The 22,573-nt window shown below is 45.2% G+C and overlaps 1 protein-coding gene across 6 annotated transcripts in view; it reads right to left on the bottom strand.

Annotated features, from left to right (window-relative positions):
- Nucleotides 1–22,573, bottom strand: part of ODR4 (odr-4 GPCR localization factor homolog) — a 1,066,769-nt gene that overhangs the window by 679,673 nt on the left and 364,523 nt on the right. The window lies entirely within an intron of this gene.

The raw sequence follows: 22,573 nt of genomic DNA, 5'->3' as shown, positions 1-22,573 counted from the left end.
TCTTCTAAGGCTTGAGAGGTGTGATTTAACCCCTACTACTAAACATGCTAACTTAATCAAAGATGTACAGACCCTAGCAGCTAATCCCCAAACTCCCACCAATGAATATGCAAGAGCTAGGACTTCAGAGTGAGACAGTAAATGCACATTCGAATCACAATCCGGGTTTAGCCCTATAGATTTAAAAAAATGATCTTTTAACTCTAGCTAGTGCTGGCTGCAAGGGAATCATCATAAGGCCTAGTCATGATACTGCACATGGTCCTCCAGAGATGTTAGCAGGAATGAAGGTGAAGTTGGTATTCCCGCTCGAAAAAAAAGCCATCCTACTGGAGGTTTTGCATGGTTCAAATGACTAGCAGCTACAACTGTATGATTTCAGATCACAGTGTTGTCAACGTTGGTGCATGTGCTTGGAGTATGTGAACACAATTGTTCCTCAAACACAGTCCAATTCATTCCTATGGTCATATCCAATTGCTGACATTTGCCAACCTCTTCTGGACAACAAGTTAACTTGAAGCAGACATCACCTTTGGTAATGCTGCAAGTTAAAACTTTGGTCAAGTTCTTCCATTTTGTGTTAGTGTCCTGGCAAAATTTAAAGTATTCATAAACAGAAACCGACTGTCGGAGGTCATTATCCTTCAGTAAAGAGTCATTATGAGTGATTCTGAAAATATTTCTCAAAGTTGAAGGAGCACCGCTGTCGGACAAGTTGTCAGTAAGTCCATAGCATTGTGCGTATCTGATAAACAAAAGTAGGTGATGTTAAATACTTCCCGTGCCAGGTAAATCCATATGTTCTTCGTTTGGGCAGCTTGCATTTGGTTTATCGTCAATGCTTTGCGAATCCGTTTTTTCGTGCCTGCTTGGGCTGGTACATAGGCATCAGCATCAAATGACCCACGAACATCATTCCGCATTATCAGACTCACATTGGGTGGCTGCGCAAATACATCTTGTTCCAGTGTGTCGTTTCGCCCTTACAAATGGAGTCCATTCACAATTGCACTTACACCATCCAGGCACAGAATCTGTAAAGCAAACCCAGAAAAAACATCAGTGTTGATAGTCATTCTCTTAAATAACATTTATCAGCAGGTACATAGTCCGATTTCTCCCTGCCAGGCAGGTACTAAAACAACTTGGTCTCTTCTTGATGCTATGACATCCATGGGTACAGGTGAGCCACTGTTTTTCTACACACACCTTTGTACCCGGTACCATGCGGTCTGAGCCAAAACCAAGTTCCCCACAAGTAGTTAACACTGTAGGGGGCTCTCCTTTTCTGATCATGGATAGTTTTACAGGTAGGACAATCAATTGGGCTATCCTATCTCCTACATGGATAGGCAATATCTGATCTCCACTGTTTATTAAAATGATTTTGATTTCTCCCTGATAATCAGCATCTATCACTACTCCCAGTACTTGGATGGCCTTCAATGCTAATGCAGATCTAAGGGCAATCAATCCCACGTGTTCTGTGGGAATTTGTACCCCAATCCCAGTCGCAATTACTTTTATGCCTCTGGGTACTAATCTGATTTCTCTATGAGCATGCAAGTCTATTCCTGCTGATTCTTGAGTTGTGCGGTATGGAGCTAAGTCACCTGGCCGGATTTCCCAATAAACTAGAGTTTCTGTAGCTGAATTCGGTTGCATCTGCACAGTATGTTAACAGGCACGTCAAAGGTGTTTCGTTTCCTTCTAAGGGTTGATTGTTTAGCACTTTCACAGCATCAAACACGATCACACCAGCCTACCAAACTTCTATTACCTGATTTACGCAATTGTTCTTTCAACAAACCGTTCATCCTCTTAATTAAAGCCACCCCTTGTGGATGATATGGCACATGGTAGAGCCACTCTATATTATTCTCTCAACAGTATTCCTGAATCAACTTGCGTTGAAATGTGTGCCATTGTCACTCTGAGCTTGCAAGGCAACGCCATAATGCAATATGATTTGATCTAAAAGCTTAACAGTGTTCAGTTGTGTGCCCCTCTTGATGGCCACACCATCAAATATCCTGAAAAGGTATCCACAATGGTACATACATATTGGTAGCTTTTACTGATTGGCACTGGACCGATATAATCCATCTGCCAGATTTGACCTGGTACCTTGCCTCTTCGCAAAGTGCCCTGGACAATATGAGGGATGTGTCATTGCTCTCGATGTTGACACACAGGACATTGCAAAATTGTTTTCACTACCTCTAAAGGGATATTGATGCCCCCAAGCATGTGCCCACCTGCAAGTAGATTTTTCTCCCATGTGCCCACATTTCTGGTGAACCCACTTGGCCAGACTCTCCAAATCACCCTCCTGAGCCCCTGAATCCACAGATGAAATCTTGGTGTGCATCTGCAACAGAATTGAAACAACTTTCTAACGAGTCAGTAGTACAGTGCGTATCCACATGATACACTGTTACTTGACTTTGTGATAGCATTTCCCAGATTCTTTTCCCCACCATTCTTTTGAATGGATCTTCCACCCATTCTTTTGCTGTGTTGGCAGCCACACAGCTAGCCCATTGGCCACTGACCATGAATCTGTGTACAAATGACATTGACCAGGTGTTTCTTGTTTCAAAGCTTGATATACTGCATAGAATACAGCAAACTGGCTGCTCTTCCCTTTCCCCGACGTTAGGATGTTTTTTTGTCTTGGGATTATATGACACTGCTTTCCAGTAGCGCTCTGTTCCTATGTAGCGAACAGAGCCATTGGTAAACCAAGCATGCCCTGTCTGCTTCAGTGTCAGATCTCCATAAGGTACTCCCCCATTCCACTGGAGACTCAAGTACTTCTGTCACTTCCTGTGGTATGTAATCTGCAGGTGGTAAATTAGCCACTTGCTCATGCAATTTCGCAACCCCACCCTTTCCTGATTTTGCTGTCTTGAATGTACCATTTCCATTTCATTATACTGACTTCTTGGGCGTGACCCATCTTCCGTTTTAGGAGAGCTCAACTCCCATTGCATAATTGGGATTTCGGGTCTAATCAGTAAGTTATGACGCACTGTCAATTGTTCTGTATCGATAAGAGGCCAATAACATGCTAGCAATTGCTTTTCAAACTGAGTGTACTTCTCAGCTGTCTCAGTAATTTGCAACTCCAAAATCCCAAAGGAACTCTTGCTTCTGCCACAGACTCCAGTTAGCATAATTTTCTTACACGGATACAAATTCTCCTGACTTCAAAGGCCACAAATTGAGCACATACTGCACTGTGTCTTTTGCCAAATCAAATTCTCTCTGCTGCTCCTCGCCCCATTCAAATTCATATTTCTTTTGCGTCACTTTGTAAAGTGGGGCCAAGATTTACCCTAAACGTGGTATATGTCTCCAAAAGCCCTATGAACTGCTGAGCTTGCTTTTTGTTCACTGGGGTAATACATTCAAGTATTTTTTGTCTGGCTTTCGGCACTATCTCTCGGCACCCATTGTGCCATTGAATTCCAAAGAATATCAGTCTCAGCTGGCCCTTGAGTCTTGTTCGGGTTAATCTCCCAGCCTTCCTTCTTCAACCCATCAATGATGGCTTCCAATTGATTTTGTACACAGCGCTCATCCTTGCCCTAAATCAGAATATCATCAATGTAATGTGAGATTTGTATGTCAGGCTTACATGGTATTTTCCCTCAGTGTTCTGCCACCAGCCAGTGAGAGGGTTGGACTAAGCAAGTACCCCATTCGCAATCTTGTGAAGGTGTACTGGCGCCCGCCCCAAGAAAATTAACTGCTCCTGGCACTCTTCGGCAATTGGCACAGAGAATAAATCAAATCAAGTACAGCGTACCAGGTACCCTCAAACTTCTGTATGTTCTGAATCAAAGTAACAGTATCTGGCACTTCAGGAACTAAAGACGGAGTGTATTTGTTTAACTCTCTACAGTCCACAGTCATTCTCCAGCTTCCCTCCCCTTTTTTCACAGGCCAGACAGGATTGTTCCAAGCAGCAGACTGGCATAACTACACTTGCTTCTACATATTTTTTAAAGGTATTTGAAATGTCCTTATGTCCCCCGAGAATGCAGTATTGCTTCATTGACACACACTTCATGGTCAAAGGCACGTGCACCAGAGGGATTTTCAATTTGCCTACAATCACTGGTGTGCAAGTCAATGCATTCACTCCAAATGTAGCCTCCTAGTCCTAGAGTGAACCCTCACAGAATGTCAAATCCAATAATGTATTCAGGTATCGGGACAATCAATACTTGATATTTCAGTTTTTTCAAATTGCCTATCTTCATTTACACTCCTGTCTGTACTGCGGGTGTCTCTTTTCCACCCAGCCCGGTACTTTAAAATGTCGACCTTTAAAGCTTGAAGGATTTCCATGAATCAATGAGGCCTCTGCCCCAGAATCAATCAGAGCTTGGACTTCTGGTGTGTTCCCAGGCTTCCAAAATATCTTAAGATTAACATGAGGTGGTCTGTCAACTTTTATACAAGCTGATACTGCCGGAGCTTGGCCATAATCATATTCAAATTTAGAACAAGTGTACCCAGACTCAGCCTCCAACATTGCACACACTGTTTTTCTTAACTCAGCATATGTTGGCTGGTATTGGGAAGGGATTCCCAGGGACCCTTTTCCCTGCACCTCCTCAGGAAGTGCCAAAGGTGAAGTGTCTCTTTTCTGCTTGGACACCACCTGCCTCTTGACTAGCGCTCTTTCCCAGCAGCCATCTCTTTTTGTAGAACTCATACATCTCCCTGGTTTCAATAACATCAATCTATTCCTCTGGCACACAATTGTAATGTATTGTATTTGTGTGTTTATATAGAGCTCTTTTCCCCCATTTGAATGGCCTCAATGCACTTTGTGGCTGGAACGCCCTCTGTGACAGCAGTCAATGTGTAGGAGATTCTAAGAGTTTAGATTAAGAGATGCTTGTGTGCATTTTTGCCGGCTTAGGACTTAGGTGGCTCGCTAGGCTCCAGCTAGCAGCCCAGTTGTCAGGCACATGGGTGGGCGCTTTTGGTGATTTGGGATAGAGTGCTACTGCTGAAGATTCGATGTGTGCCCACACATTTTTCGTGGTTTCTCTGGAGCGAAAGTGTGAGCAGTCTAAGGAAAGGGTACTACATTAGGAAGTAAGCCGCTTATGATTAATAAATAGTCCCAAAGTTAAATAAAAGCTCAAGTAAATTTCAGACACACAAGGATAGGCCTAGGGACAGTTCCTTAAGCCAGGTTCCAACATCAAAGGTCAGGTTAGTGTGAGTTAGGACCAGGACGTTATGCCCATGTAACCCCATGGCAGACAGGGGAGACAGGTACGTTAACTTACCCACCCGACTCAGATTCTTCCAGAGACCACTGCAGGTGTTCCAGAATCAGCTTGGTCCAGTCAAGGAAGGTTGCAGGTGCAGGGGGGTCACCTTTGGTGCCAGGATTTAGTTTTAGTCGGTCACGGTGCACAAGAATCTGTTCCAGACAGCTTCCATTAGAGGACCGAAATGAGGAAAGATTAAGACTTCTGCAGGGCAGACTACCGTGAGGTAGTGTTGCACCGGCAGTCACCACGGTCAGGCAACAATAAGCGATCTTACAGCGGCGAACAGAGGAACAGGCCCGGCACAGCTTCCCTTGGTTTGAGATGGCTGAAAATGCAGAAGCAGGCACCTTGTGGCACAAGCTAAAGATCTGCAAAGTTCCAAGGCTCTGCTCGGAACGTCAGCAGCTGCAGCGAGGTAGCCCAAGTAGAGAGCTGGTCAGTCCACTGGCTGGTCCTGGGACACTTCAAAGGCTCAGTAGGCACGGACCCTCGAGTATGGGTTAAAACGGATTGTCCTCCGGTCATAAGGTAGAAGCACCAACAAAGGCCTTCTTTTGATCAGGACAGAGGAGCCTGGCTTCAACGTGACAACACTGGAGTCTATGCTTGCCAGTTCCAGGGGTCATCTTCGGGTCATCAGCAGGCTGCTCGTCTTCGCAGAAGTCTTGGTTCCAACAATGGTCTGCCGAACAGTCGCAGGAGTCCTCGTATCCAAGATTCAGGCTGGGTGCAAGCCCACCAACAGTAAGGGTCAGCACCATTCAAACAGCCACTGGCTATCCAATCATGGATAGCCACTGGTCACCACATCTGCCCAGCAACAGACTCAGGCATCAGAGATGTGAATGTGTGCCACCTCTCCTCCCACCCCACAAAATCCACAGCTTTCCATTGGAAAGGGATTTCCATTTAAGGCATTTCCTAACCTGAGAAGGCAGGAATAAGGCCAAACAACAATTTGGCCAAAATAAACAAGCAGAAAACCTTGTGGCACGGCCAGCTTCGGGTGCTAGCCACCTTTAATAGCCATTTGTGGTATATATGCAAAAGTGCAAAAATATAATAACAAAAAAGAAATCTGACAGCTTCTACCAACTTGTCTTACATACATTGTAAAAGTAACCGAAAAGCCAGAATATAAAAAAGATACAAATGATCCTAACTTCACGTCACTGTTAATTGATGTGTGCAATTGTAACAATACAAGAATTCATAAAGAGACAGTCTCTCAGTACTGACAGTCTTGGGGACTAGTCCGTTTCCCCATAAGAATGTGCAAAACAGGCAAGGGAAGCACAGTCAAAAGTCAGAAGACTGTTCAAAACAAGCGAAAAGAAAGGGTGTTCCATAGAATTCTATGGAGGGAAAGTTGTAAAAAGGAAATCTTTCCCAACAGTAATCATAAGTGCTGTCTCATGGTTAGGTTTTGAGCAAGGAAAGTGAAGCAAAAAGGCTATACATACACCGAAAGGTCAGGATAGGGTTCAATCTATAGCAAATATCTGGGGGTTCCATTGATGTTTATGTAAGGAAAAGTTGCTTAAGAATATCAACTTATACCTTGTGAAATAGCAGCTTCTTCTGGTTGATGTATTTACTTTGTTTTCACTCTAAAGGGTGTTTTACTTTTGCCTCTGTCGTTGCATTGTCTTTGCAGCAATACTGTTAGATGTTCAGTTGCTGTTTGGGTTTCACGTCACCTGGTAGGCTTTCCAAGACGCCGTTTTTACCAAAAGGGTTGACCACATAAAGAAGCTGCACAAAGTAGTGAACCACCTGTTGATAATGACAATCCTATGGAGGACAACAATGGAAATAGCTTACCCAAGAAATGTTTCAATTTGCTGCCACTATCTTGTTAAAAATGGTTACTAACACATAGATTTATGTTGTGCACATACTCACCAAGATACCAGTATCATCAAATTGTTATCTCGGTCCACGTGATAATCTCTGCTATCTTGTCTCTGTTATGCTCACCTGGTATCCACGGGGACGTCATCCAGCCCTGGTTGGATGATTTGCACTCTCGAACCCTCTCCTGGTCCTTTGGTAAGGCCTCTGGTTAAAGATTGGTCTGCAAAATAGGAAATCTGGATTCAATACCAGATTGTCTTTATGTTTTCCCACCTCCCTTGGCCTCAACTCCTTCCTCCCCCTTGGGCCTTCTCCTCACCTTAATATTGTAAGAGGAGGATTCTCCGTCCTGCTCCTCGTGGCAGAGGCGCGTAGATGTGGGCCGAGAGCAGCGACCAAGTTACTTCACTGGTGCAAGCCCAGTCCTGCTGCAACTCCGTAGGTTTGCTGCTTTACAGTCTTTATATGCAGATCTTATGTTCCTCTTAGTTCAAATAATAATATCTTGCTTCTTTCCTTTTAGGTATGGAAAGGTATTTTGGTGTTGTCATGCAGTTTGAAGATGAGCAAGGGCCAATAGGCGAAAGCGCGGTGTGCGCTATGCTGTCCGGTGAATAATGCGCGACACTGTTTCACCATTTATATTGCTAACCTGTGTCTTTCTCTCCTTGCAGGTTGCGATTTTCCTCACGAGCGCCGTAATCTTCCAGCAATGATACTGACCAGGAGAGGACTACCCAAGTAAGAATTGTGTGTCTTTCTTCATTCGGGAGGAAACGTGAGTAAATGTTTACTAATGCTGTCTTTCTTTCTCCTCTTTCCAGGTTATGGTATTCCAGGATGCATGCGGTGCCAGATGATGGAGTTCGTACCTTCTGGTGAGTGGAACTGAAGTCAGCAGTGGATTGAAGACAGGATACTGTTCCGGGTAATTTTCGTAGTGTTCTTTCTCTCTCTGCAGGTCCTTGGTTTCAGGTAAGCTGGCATCAAAGAACTGGACACGGTGAGCGTTACGCTGCCCACACCAGAATAACGCAAAGCATGTTCTGCTGTTTGGGTGTGGTTTAAATAATCTCAGGTAAAGTAGTCCAGGTAAAATAGTCCCAGGCCTGCCACACCCAAAGTAGTCCAGGTAAAGTAGTCCCAGGCCTGCCACACCCAAAAGACTAGACCGCATAGCTCAGTTCCTTGTAACTGAGCTATGTGTGTGCCTCCATGTTGGCTGAACCCCCCCCCCCCCAAGTTAAATAGTCCCAAGTAAATAGTCCCATTCTAATGTTGGTCTTCATGATGGTTATGAGCCTGGACTGACTCCGAAGAGTCTTGGATGAGGTTTTAAGGCCTTTGACCTGGCCCTAACTGGAAGGCTCACTTGCCAGTGAGGGCCAGAGGCAAGGGTCATGACAGTTTCCTGCCTTCTGTTCTTCTCTCATTGCGCCCCTCTATCCCCTGAGGTTTGTCCACACCTTTGTCCCACTCACCCAGATCTGCCAATTGTCGTAAAGCATTCACTATTTTATTAGTAGGCATGACAGGGAAGTCAACTGATGAAGTCAAAATTGACACTTTTATATGCGGTGGGGCAATTCTGATAACCATATTTCTGGTTGACACGGACAGTGGCACCACCACCATATGTACAGGTTCATCCACATGAACTGCTTCTTTCATGGTATGTTCTCAGATTTCTTTTGAACTGCCTCCTTTAAAATCCATACCACTTCTTCTCTTCGGTGTGCCGATCCGTGGTAATCCAATATTTGCAGTTACACCCCTGAGCTGCTAGGTTTAACAAAGATATCTGCGAAGCTTCGCCATCCGCATCTGGAGGAGGCGCAGCCCGCAATGCTTCTTGTACATTGGTGTCAGTAGACAAAAGGCAGAAAGTGTGGGGAGTCAGTGGAATCCACTAACAAGCCTCCAGCACCGCCATCATATATGCGCACCATCCAAGAAAGTAAGGGCTCTCCTGACTTTTGCCTCAATCAAGTTATAATCTCACCCACTTCCTGCTGTGTGTGCTCCTCCAGTGTGGTCAAATCCACAACACCACTCCCAGGATTGTGTCGGTGCGGACCCGCTCTACGTATACTCAGTGGGTTAGCAGTAAGAATGTTCTCATCCTGTTTCTATGTAGAGTCTGCCTTCACTTCAGGGCTAGAAGCTGACTCACTTGAACACCATGTGTTACCATCCCATAAACATGGATTCCAATCTGTGCCAGCAGTGGCCATCATTGCCGCCACTTTATGTTTGTCAGCACAACTGCACTTTTCCTATACTTAAACCTGGCAACCGTGACACAAGCTCTCTCTGCCACTTCTTCATACCTAGAGGCCTTGTCATGCCAGATTTGCAACTGCAAATGTTGCATCAAAGAACTGTTTTTCGGCTACTAATTATTTTTCAAAACGTAATATATCTGCTTTTAATTCAACCTTCCTCTGGTGCATCTTTCGATAGCAATATCATAAATTCCAACCTCTCCTCCCTTGTCCTGCAACCTACAAATTCTTCCCCCTTCTGCACTAAGACCTGATGTAAACAAGACAAAACTTCATCAGGTTCAGCACTTCAAGGATTCATCGCACGGCTCATTTAAACCTGCCGCACAAGCCCATTGCTTAGCCAATAAATCATATGGACCCTTAGTCCAACCAGGAATAACAATATCACAAGCATTTCCGCCAGCAGAAGAACGCTTATCTTGCGTCTTAAACAAGGAATGCATAATTACAGTAATTTACAACGATCTATGTGCAATGAATAATACCACAGCAGTTTGAATAAAGTCGCTCAAAACAATAGCATACAAACCACTTTCAACACAGCCCAGCTCTCACTAAAAAGAAAGAGAGACTAGAAAAACATACAAAATAATACCTACATTTCAAGGTACGAGCACAGAATCCTGGTTACCTGGAAATTAACAGCACAAGGCAACCAACTATTTGTGACACCAAAATGTTTTGCTTTCCATAAAGTACACGTATATATAGTAATTACTCTTCTCCCAAATACACTAAATAGAAAACATTGCATGCTTAAAAGGCAACAATACACACACTCACACTCACACTCACACTCTCTCTCTCTCTCTCTCTCCTCTAGATAAAATGGCTCTTTATGGCGGTTTATTACACAAATGAATGCACTAAAAATACTACATAAAACAAAACATTTGTAATACATCAAAGTTAAAGCGCCTTTTCTGCAACTCTTCATCTCTGCCAGAATCTACACTGGGGAACTCTAGACCAGGCGAACAGAGAAATGTTTGCTTAACGGGCAATTAGGAAGCAATACGTCCAGCCTTCCCCCAAAGCTCCATCTGATCTCCTGATCTGGTGCTCCCCAAGTTCACCTGTTGCAAGCATCCACTAGCAAGAGGCCTCTTTCCCATGGGAGCGCGAAAGACAACATAGTTGCTTTCAATTCCTGCAACGTTATCAGGTGCTTTATTTAAAACAATCCCAAAAACACTGCTGACTGGAACAATATATTTTTCTATGGATTCAAAGAATGCAAACAGTATTCAGAGCTCACATTAAAATGCAGCCTTCACCGAGGCTTGAGGAAAATGTCCACTGCCGCACCCAGAATGCTTTTCGAATAGACTGCATGTTTTTCAGTCAAAAATATTACATTTTAAAAGCATTACAAGTAGTAAGCAACTTTGGCCACAATAATCAGAATCCTACAGTTTGCACCAAGAGATTTGAGTTGGTGAGGTCTCCAGAGTTATGGTTTTTGTGCCACCATTTCTCTAGGGCTCTGATTGAGCGTTTGTTGGAGGCAAGTTAGGGGGGTGTACCATGGGGCGGATTATTTGGTCTTTGGCCAGCTTCATTTTAGGGGGGCATGAATGTCCATCACCATAGAGTTGCTGAATAATTCTAGGAGGCCCGGAAAATTCCGTGTGGTGGGGAAGTCTGCAAAGTTAACTCCCAGCTCATTGACCAGGAAGGTTTTGAATGAGCGACGTTGGGCGAGTGGGTGTTCACCCTGAACTTTGTGAGCCGTAGTCAAGTGGATGACTGATAATAGGATGGCGGCGTGGTCAGACCAGTCAAGTGGGGTGGGGTCTGCACAGGTGATGCAGGTGGATAATGTCTAGGGTGTTGCCTTTGTTATGCATGGGGGAAGAGCACAATTTGCTAAATTGGCTTAAGGTCCATGGAACCAGTCAGTGCTAAAAACGTGCTTCTAGTGGGCTTGTCAGCCTGTGACTCAGGGACGTTAAAATCACCAAGAAATACATTACTAGAATGTGCTAATGTGGGAGTAAGTTGGAGATGGCTGCAATGAAAGTCACTCCTGTGAGGTGGTCTGTGGATGAGGTGGAAGGTGATGGATTCCTTGTGCGATCAAAGGAACAGGCTTATAAGCCCCAACCCGGGGGAGCCCAGGAGACTCAAAGCTGAAGCCGCCGCAGTCAGAAATACAACTTTGTTGTATTTCTAAATGCTGCGGTTTTCCTTCTACATTTCTCGGGCTCTGGGAAACGTAGAAAGAAAACCGAGCATATTTAAATACAACAAAGTTGTATTTATGTTTGCTGTGGCTTCAGCTTTTAGCCTCCTGGGCTCCCCCGACCCAGGGGAAGCCACAGCAAACAAATACAATGCTATAAATGCTGTGGTTTTCTTTCTAGGTTAGAAAGAAAACCGCAGCATTTATTTTGCAGTGCTTTCAGAAAAGAATTAAATGTAAAGCACTTACCAGCAGCAGGTTGTGTTAATCTCTGCTCTCCGGCAATAATGAAGCAAATGCCACCTGCTGGTAGCTTTTGTGTATTACAGCTGGCTGGCTTTTGCTTCATTAGTGCCGCAAGGGCCGTAATTAACACAAGCACAGGAGGCTCATCCATTTCACAAAATGGATGCCTCCTAGTGCTTCAAATTTTTGAGTTTGAGCCTCAAATCTCTACATAGGAACTTAGTTTAAAAATATTTTTTATATATATTTTTGATTATGGGCCATCTTTTTTAGCCAATAAAATCTTTGATAGCATTATCCCTTTAAACGTCATGGGCTGCTTTCTATTGTTTAATGATATAGTACTGATCATGCATGAACCGCTGTTCCCCTCTATCACATAACAGTGATATTTTCCACTGAATAGCCTTCAATTTCACATCCTTAGCAAAGGTTTTACTGTTCCTGTAGAATGCATCCCTTTCACTTCTGCTGGGAATTGAGGGTCTAGGTTTATGACAAATACATCCAGGAGTTCAGACAAGGCCAGAAACAGCAACGCAAGGACAGTGTTAACTGCCTGTGAAATGTTCATCATCAACTATTATTAGTCCCTGCAGCTCCTAGCTACAATTGTTTGATTTCTGTATCAAGTAGATGTCCTATATAAGGCTTAATGCTTAACTGAGCCATGATACAGGTAACAAATTCACAGTTTCTTTTCTTCATTTTAACGGAGTTCCAAATGTCAAACCATCTGATTTTGTACACTGGAAATACTTTGCGAGTCACGATTAGAGTTGCAAAGTGACCACCCTTGAGCCAGTCATGGATATTTAACCGGTACCGCTTTGCATTCTTGGACATGTAGTTTAGTTGCTCTTATACTAAGTATGCACCTACTCCCACCAAGTAAAGTAATGACAGTAAAAAACACCAGAACTGTTTCAAGGCGTCACATGAAATGGGTCCAAGCAAATATGAAAAACGGTTTTCGTTTGGTTAATACAGTGCTATTAATAACTAGGATTTCTTATGAATTCGCACTGTTACTGGTTCCACATAGTTTTTTGGTTTTTAGCAATGCATAAACCTTTTCCCTTCTGTATAAAAGACAACTTTGATTATTATTTGCACTGTGTTACCTGGCATGTTTAAGTTTACACGAGATGACCCCGAGAATAACTTTTCCAGATCCTGGCATTGTATCTCTCCAACCGTAACTGCAGTCTCCTCTCTTACCCCTCACAACGATCCATTCAAGAGTATCTACCGTCACAAAAATATTGTTTTTGTCGGTGAACCATCTACAGTTCTTGACCTACTATGAAGGTCATAATGAACATGTGTCTACAAAAATATATTGGAGAGTCAGGACTGTAATAAGAAAATCTGGCACGTCCATTGATGTTAGATATTTTGCACGTTCACCATTTGTCACAATGTTTACAGCTTTCCTACTTGGCAGGAAAAAGACTATCTGTTAGTGTTATGCACCTATCGCTGGCAGACAAAATCATTCAACGGGTTATATGAATTTTTTTATATGAGCCTATAGATTTTTCCTTTCTCTTCCACTAAGAATTCAGTTTCAGGTTATAAAAAAATATATTTGCAGTGTTTACTTAAGGATGGACTCCAACATTCATCCTCCACACATCCTTATTAGTGCTTGTAGGGCCCAACAAAAATGTATATGACATACATTACTCCCGGTTATCGTATTTCTGATGATTGTATCCGCTTAGATTCACATGCTGTGCATATAGTCCTACATCTAGTGGTAATCACAGAGTATTGCATCTTTTTTTCGAAGATCGAAAAAGAACGTCAACATGTGCGTGACTGTAGCACTATCCCTAACATGACATATAGTGTACCCAAAATCCTTCACGCGTCAAGGTCCCACTGGTTGCTTGTCTTCTGCCGTGAGGGAGCCTTACAGAATGCGTGAGAGAGAACAGAAAAAAGAAGGTGCAAGATGTCTATGTTCCTTCTACTCCAAGAGGGGAGGAAGAGGCGGCACATGTGAATCTAAGCAGATACAATCATCAGAAATACAATTACGTTGAGTAATGTATGTCTTCTGATGCTTGTAAATCTGCTTAGAGTCACATGATGCGCATAGACTAGCGAGCAGTACCAGGAGGTGGTGGTGGGATGTGTGAAGGAACAGTAGCAAAGAGATGTCTTAGCACCGCTTGTCCCACCTGAGAATCAGACTTAGAGTGTAAGCAGTAGTGTTGAGTAGAAGTGTGAACAGAACTCCAGGTTTCTGCTTTGTAAATTGAATCTAGAGGTACATTTGCAATGAATGATATGGTAGCCCCTGTGCCCTAACTAGAGAGCTCTAGATGCAAAGGGTAGATTTCTCTTGGCAAGAGAGTAACACAGTGTGGTGCAAATTAAAATCCATTTGGAAAAAGCCGATTTAGAGACAGGGTCGCCTTCTCTACCAGCTGCCACAGAGACGAATAATTGATTTGTCTTTCTCAGTGGCTTTATTTTTTCAAGGTAGTAGATTTTCTGCCCACTTCACATCCAGTGTGTGGAGGCGTCCTTCTGCCAAGTTAGTGGGGTTTTGGAAGCAAGTTTGATTACTTGATTTACATGGAACCTCAAGATGATTTTAGGGAATTGAAAACAAGTACCGGGTCTAATAGGTGTGTTAGATAAAGGACAATGGGCCTCACTAAGTGTCCGGTAACCCTGCCGGTGCTACCGGCGGGTTGCCACCGGACCCGTACAAAATTACCTGCGCCTGACTTCCCGGTGCCACCGGGCTATTACAAGTCCAGCGGCCGGGAAATCAGGCGCCAGTAATTATGTTAATCCCTATTCTCATAGAGTCCCATAGGTTCCATAACGACTTTGGCTACCGTGACCGCTGTGCACGGCAGGGTCAGACCTGTCAGGCACAACAGCTCCAGCGGGCAAACCCGCAGTTTGCCGGTCCAGAAACAAGGGTGCTGGTGAGCTTACCAGGAGTGGAGACACATTTCCATGAGAAGGGAGAACCAAGGCTGTCAAGCCCACATTGGTGCCACTAGGATCATCGTGACTTGTTCCTGGTACATCTTGTGCACTATCCAGTTGAAAAGGGGAATCGGGGGGGTATGGGAGAGTATGGGAGAGGGTGGAGCGTAGGCAAATCTCCTGGACCATGCTATCAGCAAAACATTCCCTTTGAAGCGTTTCTGTGGGTACCTGGAGCCGTAATATGGGCATTGGGAGTTCTCCAGAGTGCAAACCAGTCGATCTCGGGGAACTGCATTCTGTACAGACGTCGAGTAGAGTGTGCTCTTGCACCCACCACTTGTGTTCTATGGGTAGGGGGAAGTGTTACGCTCACCTGGCTCCCACAGGGGTTTTGAGCGGAACTGGACAGCCACGGTCTCCACCAACGTGATGCGTAGTGCAGAGATGACTGACTGGACTGGCCCACCTAGCTTCGTCTGCTTGACCCCTAGAAGTAGTCTCCTAAAGACGGGGACAGGGAATTAGCCGCCCATGGATTTAAGTATTAACACCTCACTGCGTCCCCACTCATCACTTCTGACATTCCCTTTCACAAAGCTCACCTTATAGTTTTGTATGATGAGCTCTCCATCCTGCGAAGAATACAGGGGCGCGTTGATGGCCAGTTACTTCACTGGCTTGAGGATATTGGAAGAGTTCTGGACAAATCTTGGCTCCAAACCTCCGGGCAAAAGGCTGTAAGTATATAGTTCTAATGAGTTCAAAATGTCTGATTAATCACTCTTGTCAAATTCCTTGTTTCTTTTGCAGCTTAGACCCAAAAGATGATCGTCTTGTGGCAGCTGAAAGCGTTCAGGTAAGAGTCTGTGTTTTGTAACACTGTCCGGTAAATGATGCCAAGGTTTAACTCGCTGCTTTCTCTTTTCTTGCAGGTGCAGCGTAGGAAGATTTGGCGTGCTGGTGGATAATACCTCCTGCGGTAAAATCAGGTAAGCATATAGTGGCAAGAGATTGTCCTTGTTTGTTCCCTTGGCTCACCTTGTCGTTTTCTTGTCCCCCTTAGGCGCTGGAATGCGGCAACTGGGTGATGGAGACAGCACCGGATCGTAGAGATGCTGCGAGGAACGCTGAGTATGGCGCGGCGCTGCTGCTGGCGATGCGACGCGTTTAAAATGAAGTCTGTTTCTGGTTCGAAAGATGTGCTGAATCCGAAATCAGGTAAGAAATCCAGTAAAGTTCTTGTTCTAACCTTTCTTCTTCTTTCTCTTCTTTCTAGGTGCTCTGGACTCGAGGCGGGTGTGGCAGGGTGCTGACTGCAGACACGGTGAGCGATGGTCTGCTGGATGCAGAATAACGCGAAGCATGTGCTGCTCTTCGGGCGTGGTTTAAATAGCCTTCAAAGTAGTCCCAGGTAAGTATTCCTCCACAGCCACACCCGAGTAACAAAATAGTCCCCAAGATAAAATAGTCCCTTCAAGCCTCACATGGGCTTGGATGCTTGGATCCCTTGCAGCATGGTCTGCATCAGGTAAGTTTTAACTTATGAGCCTGGCGCCATAGGCGCCAGGACTGATGCCCCATATGAGCCTGGCACCGTAGGCGCCAGGACTGTACCCAGATAGCCCCTAACAGGGTTTGCTGGGTTTGCTCCAGGTAACATGATGCCTGCTTCCGGGGTTGATGGACTTGGGGGTAGGCATCACGACAGGAAGTCTCTCGTGAGCACGTCTGCCAGAATATTATGTTCCCCTGGAACATGCGAGTGCCCACTTCCAGATGTTTGGGACAGTCTGGCTAGCCCTGGAGTGTGAGTGCTCCCCTGTTTGTTCAGGGAGTACATGGCTTTGATACTGTCTGTAAGGACCAGCACTGTCTTCCCCTGAAGGTGTTCTTGGAAGGCTTTCAGGGCTTTGAACACTGCAAGTAGTTTCAACAGATTGATGTGATTGGATGCTACTGAGTGGGACAACGCTGTGTGCTGTCCGTTGAAGGCGGTGAGCCCCCCCACCCCAACAGAGATGTGTCTGTGGTCAGAGTGGCCTCCACTGCGGGGGTGGTGAAGGTGTACCCCTGCAGAAGGTTTTCCCTTGACCACCTCTGCAGAGACTGAACAAGGGCTGGCGAGACAACCACTAGATCATCCCACTGGCCTGACACCATTGGCTCAAGAGCCACTTCCGCATGGGACCATGTGCAAGACAAGAGTGAGGAACCAGGAAGACAAAGAAGTCATCATCCCCAGCCACCGCATGGCCTTGCAAACGGTTACCCAGTGACGGTCTACATAATGAGGGATCTGGAATAGCATGCATTGAACCCTTTTGTTGGAGGGGAAGACGAGCCTGTCTGCTGTCCGAATCAGGGACCCCAGAAACTGTTTGACTTGGCTGGGTACCAGACTTGATTTCTGCTAGTTGATGGAGAATCCCAGGTTGAATAGGAGATCTACTGCTGCCTGGGTATTTGCTAGGCACGGTCCGTACGCGTCCCCTGTTATGAGCCAGTCGTCAAGGTAGGGATACACAGGGATGGACTGCCTGTGCATGTGAGCAGCTGCTAACACCAGTACCCTTATAAATACACTTGGGGCTGAGGGAATGCCGAAGGGGAGAACTTTGTCCGTGTCCTCTATCTACCTGAACCAGAGGTACTTTCTATGTGCAGGCAACATTGCAATATGAAAGTATGCATCTTTCATATGCAATGTGACCATGTAGTCTCCCTGCCGTAGGAGTGGGATTACTTCCTGAAGAGTAGTCATCCTGGACCCTTGTGGCTTGACATACTTGTTTGCAGGATGCAGATCTAAAACAGGGTGCATGGTTAGGTACTTTTTGGGTTCAATGAAGCACACTGAAAAAATACCCTTGTTATCTGGAGATAAGGGACAACTTCGATGGCTCCCTTTTCCAGCAGGACCTGCACCTTGTCCATCAGGATGTGCAAATGGTCTGGTGACAGACGTCTGCTTCTGGATGGATGGCAGCGGGGTGGCCGGAGGACCTTGATGCAGTACCCGTGGGCGACAGTCTTGAGTACCCACTGATCTGATAGGATCCCCTTCCATGCTTGGGCAAACAATGTTAGACCACAACCAGGGAAGTGTGGGAGGGGACCTGTACCGTCGAGTCACTTGGAGGCAGAGGCCGGGGAACCTCTGGAAGCAGAGTCTCTACCCCTGCTCCCCTCCCCCCCATGAAAACCTTTGTTGAGATTGGAAATTACCGTAGGAGCCCTGTCCGGAGGCCCAGTTGGATACTCCAGACGCATACTGTGCATTGGGAGAGCAGGAGAAGGACTTCCCTTGAAAGGACCGGCGTGCGTTGGAGTTACCGCGCTGGGCGAAGAGTTTAGTCAAGATCTGGCTGAGCGATTTCATAGTCTTATGCTCCTTTTTAGCCGTCTCCAGAGCATCTTCAACTGCTTTTCCGAAAAGGTTGCTGTCCTCCACTGGCTTGTTGATCAAAGAAGCCTGAGTCTCTGGTTTGAACCCCGAATTCTTCAACCAGGCGTGGCATTGAAGCAGGGTTCCCTGAGCAAGGACACACCCCGCAGTTTCGGCAGAGTACAAGGTGTTTTTGAAGATATTCTGAGTAACCTGCTGCCCGCTGCAACCACAGCCAAAATGCGGGTGCAAGTAGATTCTGGGACATCCTAAAGGCAGTGCTGCACAAGGCCCCACTGAACGTCACTACAGCTCCCGAGGAGCGTGTTGTTGTTGGCGATCCTGTTGGAAAACACTGTAGAATTGGGAACACGCTTGCCAAGGGCATACAACATTTTGCATTCCTTGTCAGGAGGGGATTTGGACGAGGACAACTGCACCACCGACCTCTTACAAGTAGTGGTGACAACCAGGGAGTCTGGGATGGCATGGCCCCTGATGTAGAGCGGGTCTCCACACGTGTCATTGATGGTGTGAGCAATGAGGGGGGCCAGGCGCTTCTTGATTGAGTTCAACAAAGGAATTGCTTGGCTGACCGGGGTCTTTTCCTTAAGGATATTTTCTACGAAGTCTGAATCAGGGACGGCTTTGTGTGCGGTAATCTGAAAGTGGTCAGCAGTTTTCTTCAGAAAGTTGTTAAACATCATCTGGTCATCTATAGGGGACAAGTCTCTAGACAGAGGGGGGAGGCGCATCTAGAAAAAAAGAAATTCAGGGTCAGCGGCATTTGGCGGGGTGTGCCACGTTCCCTCAGGGTTTCAGTACGGGTCCCGATAGGTGAGATCCTGGCCGCCCCGTCCATGGTCTTTGGCATAGGAAACATCCTGGCTAGGGTCATCTGGGTAATCCCAAAAAACATCCATTCGGGGGACCTGATGGGATTCCCCCAAGGAGGAGAATCGGTCACCGGGACAGTGGAGCCTCTGGCACTTAGGAAGGATGGGGTGAAAGGGGCCCTTAGGGGTCCCTCGCGATATGGAAACAAGGCAATAACCATACACGAAAGGATGCGCCAGACACGAGGTTCAAATTCCCAATGCTAGTGTTTATTGCAAGCAAAATAGTCCCAATTGTCCAACTGTGGTCTCACGCCCCGCGACATGTATTCTCTAGACCTCGAGGGACGCAAGAGAGTGAATTACGTACATCAGTTACATATATACAAAATGCATATCATACAATCAGCTATGTCATGTTTAACACCCTCCTTTTATTAAGTTTCTTTGAACTCGGGATGATGATGGACATTTCCGACGAGTATGACAATTATGACACTTTCAATGTCTATTCTAGTAACAATGTGCAATTTAGAAAGTGCGGAGGCATCTTCTAGTTATTGAACAGAACACAGTGCTTCTGTTCTTGGAAGCAAGCTGCACACGGGGGAAGAGCCACATTCCAAGCTTTGCTATCTATGAGGTGCTATTCGTGTCCTGGGAGCCGATACGCTCTAAAGGGTTTTGTGAGGGGGGTCCGTAAGAAGAGCATAATTCCAGCCTTTAGCTGCTTTATTCTAACATATTCTACCACAGTACGAGACTGGCTGGCAGCTGTGAAATGATTAAATGCCCTGCAGCTCTCCCTCAAGGCTACAGAGAGGGAGCGTGGGCATTCCTTTCGGGGCTACTCATGAGGAGTTTCAACGATCTCCTCAGTCCCGCGACCTTGCCCTTTCATATTCAGACAACAATGTTAACAGTTGAGCAGAGTAAGCAGAATTCGCAAGAATTGCAAGCTGCAAAGCAGTTTAGACAGAAAGCAATGAGCAATGGTTAACAAGCAAAATGGTGATTCTTGCTACGTTTAAAATGGCCGCTTGTTGGTCAAGCATAGCAGTCTGTATTTCTATAATTCTGTGCATAAGACGGTTGGCCTTCGGCCATCAAGATACGTCTATCATTCAAATGAAGGGTATTCACTTTTCCAGATTGACAAACCCTCCTTTTGGCCGTATGCCAAACGTCTTATTCATTCATTGTATCCTCCTCTGATGAGGATAGGTCTGGGGTATCTATGTCTGAACCTTTCATGCTATCATGAGCATCATCTTCATCATTAATGTCTATAGCCATGAATTGTTTTACTGTTTTTGTTTCATCAGTGTCTGTTATTTCGGCCATGCGTTTGTTTTCCTCTCGACACCATGTGCATACATCCCTTAGTACATCCCTCAGTTGTCTCAGTGCAAACTATTGGTAGGCATTGTATGCAACAGCAACATGTTATGAATATACCAAGTACCACCATTAGTATCGAAATTAGCTTCCATCCCCAGGACCGCAATAGTACCCACAACCAGGATCCTATCCCCCAAACCCCTTCTTCAGTAGAGCGTGTGGAACTTACGACATGTAATTTCCGGATTGCTTTAAATATCGTAGGGGAGTAATCATCTATAAACACACAGCATGCAGTTTTTACAAGTTTGCAAACTCCCCCACAATCAACTAATATACTGTCAAGAGCCATTCTGTTTTGTAGTGTCATTAGTCTTATTCCTTTCTCCTCTAAAGTCATATTGAATAAAATATCCGTTGTTAAATCTATTGTATTTTTTAATATTCTAGACAGTTTTCTTATATTATAGGAATTTTCTATTTGGGCCAAGAATGGTATAAATGATTTGGCTACATCTATTGCTATCATTCCATCTTCACTACTCCTTTGAGTTCTAACTTTTGTTCGTCTGGCTACTTCTGCTGTCTCCAAGAGGAACACTCCTGGAAACAGTTGACCTAGGTAGCATGTACCTCCCCAGTTCTTAGGTAACCATGGATATGCTTTTGCCCCACATATAAAGTAAACAGGGTCCCCTACGTACAAGGGTTCTATTTCGTGCTTTAAAACCACTGTGTTCAGGCAGCTGCTAAACGTTCCTACTTTATAGGAACCTTTTTTCTTTAAACATAGGGGAGCAGTTTTGGGGCTGTGATCCACTGTATAGGCAGGGGGCACAGCATCTTTATTCCATTCATCCCTCATTCGAAATGTCATTACTGATGTTTCTTCTGTTGGCGGGGTCGGTCTATTCTGCCTATGTAATCTATCTAGTCTTGTTGTCTTTCGTGTATTTTTACTCATGGGATCTGGTGAAAACACGCAAGCTTTGTGGAATATGGAACAACCCACAGGTCTCATGATCACTTCCTCAAATTCATTCATATTGGTCTCATCTAGCTGACCCGTATTACTCTTGTTCCATTTCCCAAAGAACATTGCACTCATCGATACTTCACATGAATAAACCAATGATAACGGTTGTACATACCAGCCTATCCCTTTCCCACCGTGCTGTGGTAAATGGACAGAAACCCAGCAATCTTTTTTCTTTAAAACCGCATGGGTCATGTTCATGATGAGCAACAATGTATTGTTGCCATATCCTTCTCTATGTCTTTCTTCCATTGGGGACAAAGTACCAGTGATTACATGAACCGGGCTTTCAGTAGCTGCTTTTGGCAAAAGTGTTTCTAATGGGTGCGCGGACTCTAGGAACCATAGTGTAATAGCTGTTATTGTTGGTACTACCATGCTTAAGAAACACAGGACCAATGTCCAAATCAGTACCTTATTCCTTCTACCATGCTTTTTCCCTACATTTACAGTCTCTAAAACTATCATCTTTTCAGCAGGGGTGCAGGAGGAGGCTGAAACCGGTCTTGATTTGTTCTTCATCGTCCTTCTTCTTGCTGGCAAAGTTCGTCGCAAATGTCTCTCGTTCTTGATGCCAGAAAAGTTCAACGAAAATGTCACAGTTCAATTCTGCCAACCCTTTCACAGCCTAGATCACTTATCCACTCCGAGCAAGATTAGTTGTTCTTTCTCCCACTGCTCAGACGATTTCTGAACAATTCTTTATTGATAGAGTACTATGTGCATCCAGCTTGTCCTGCTCTGGCTCCTGACACATGTACTTTATTATAAGTGCACCGAGGAGCCGTGAGTCTTGAATTGTCAGACTTGCACAACTCTCACACTTCTCTCCTCTACACCCCTGGTTCCTACTCCGTCCGTGAGTGGAACCAAAGGCAAAAGAAAAGCACCAAAGATCTGTGGATCACTTTGCCTGTCGAGGCCGCAAATTATATCGTTTCACTCCTGGTATTGTAAGATCCGTGAATAGTGCCGTTGCACTTCCAGTATTAGGCTCAGTGTCAGCCTGCGGCACAATGATGGGTAGCGATGAGCGCCGTGGCAATGATGTAGTTTCTTTCTTTGGCTTTGGTGCATTTGCAGAAACTGGTGGGCGCCAAAGGGGTACACGAGTTGTTTCTGCTCGTGTTTGCAA

Source organism: Ambystoma mexicanum, chromosome 1q (genome assembly GCF_040938575.1).
Source record: "Ambystoma mexicanum isolate Mex_15411 chromosome 1q, UKY_AmexF1_1, whole genome shotgun sequence".
Lineage (NCBI taxonomy): Eukaryota > Metazoa > Chordata > Amphibia > Caudata > Ambystomatidae > Ambystoma > Ambystoma mexicanum.
The sequence above is the reverse complement of the archived record's forward strand: the minus strand, read 5'-3'. Positions and strand labels throughout refer to the sequence as shown.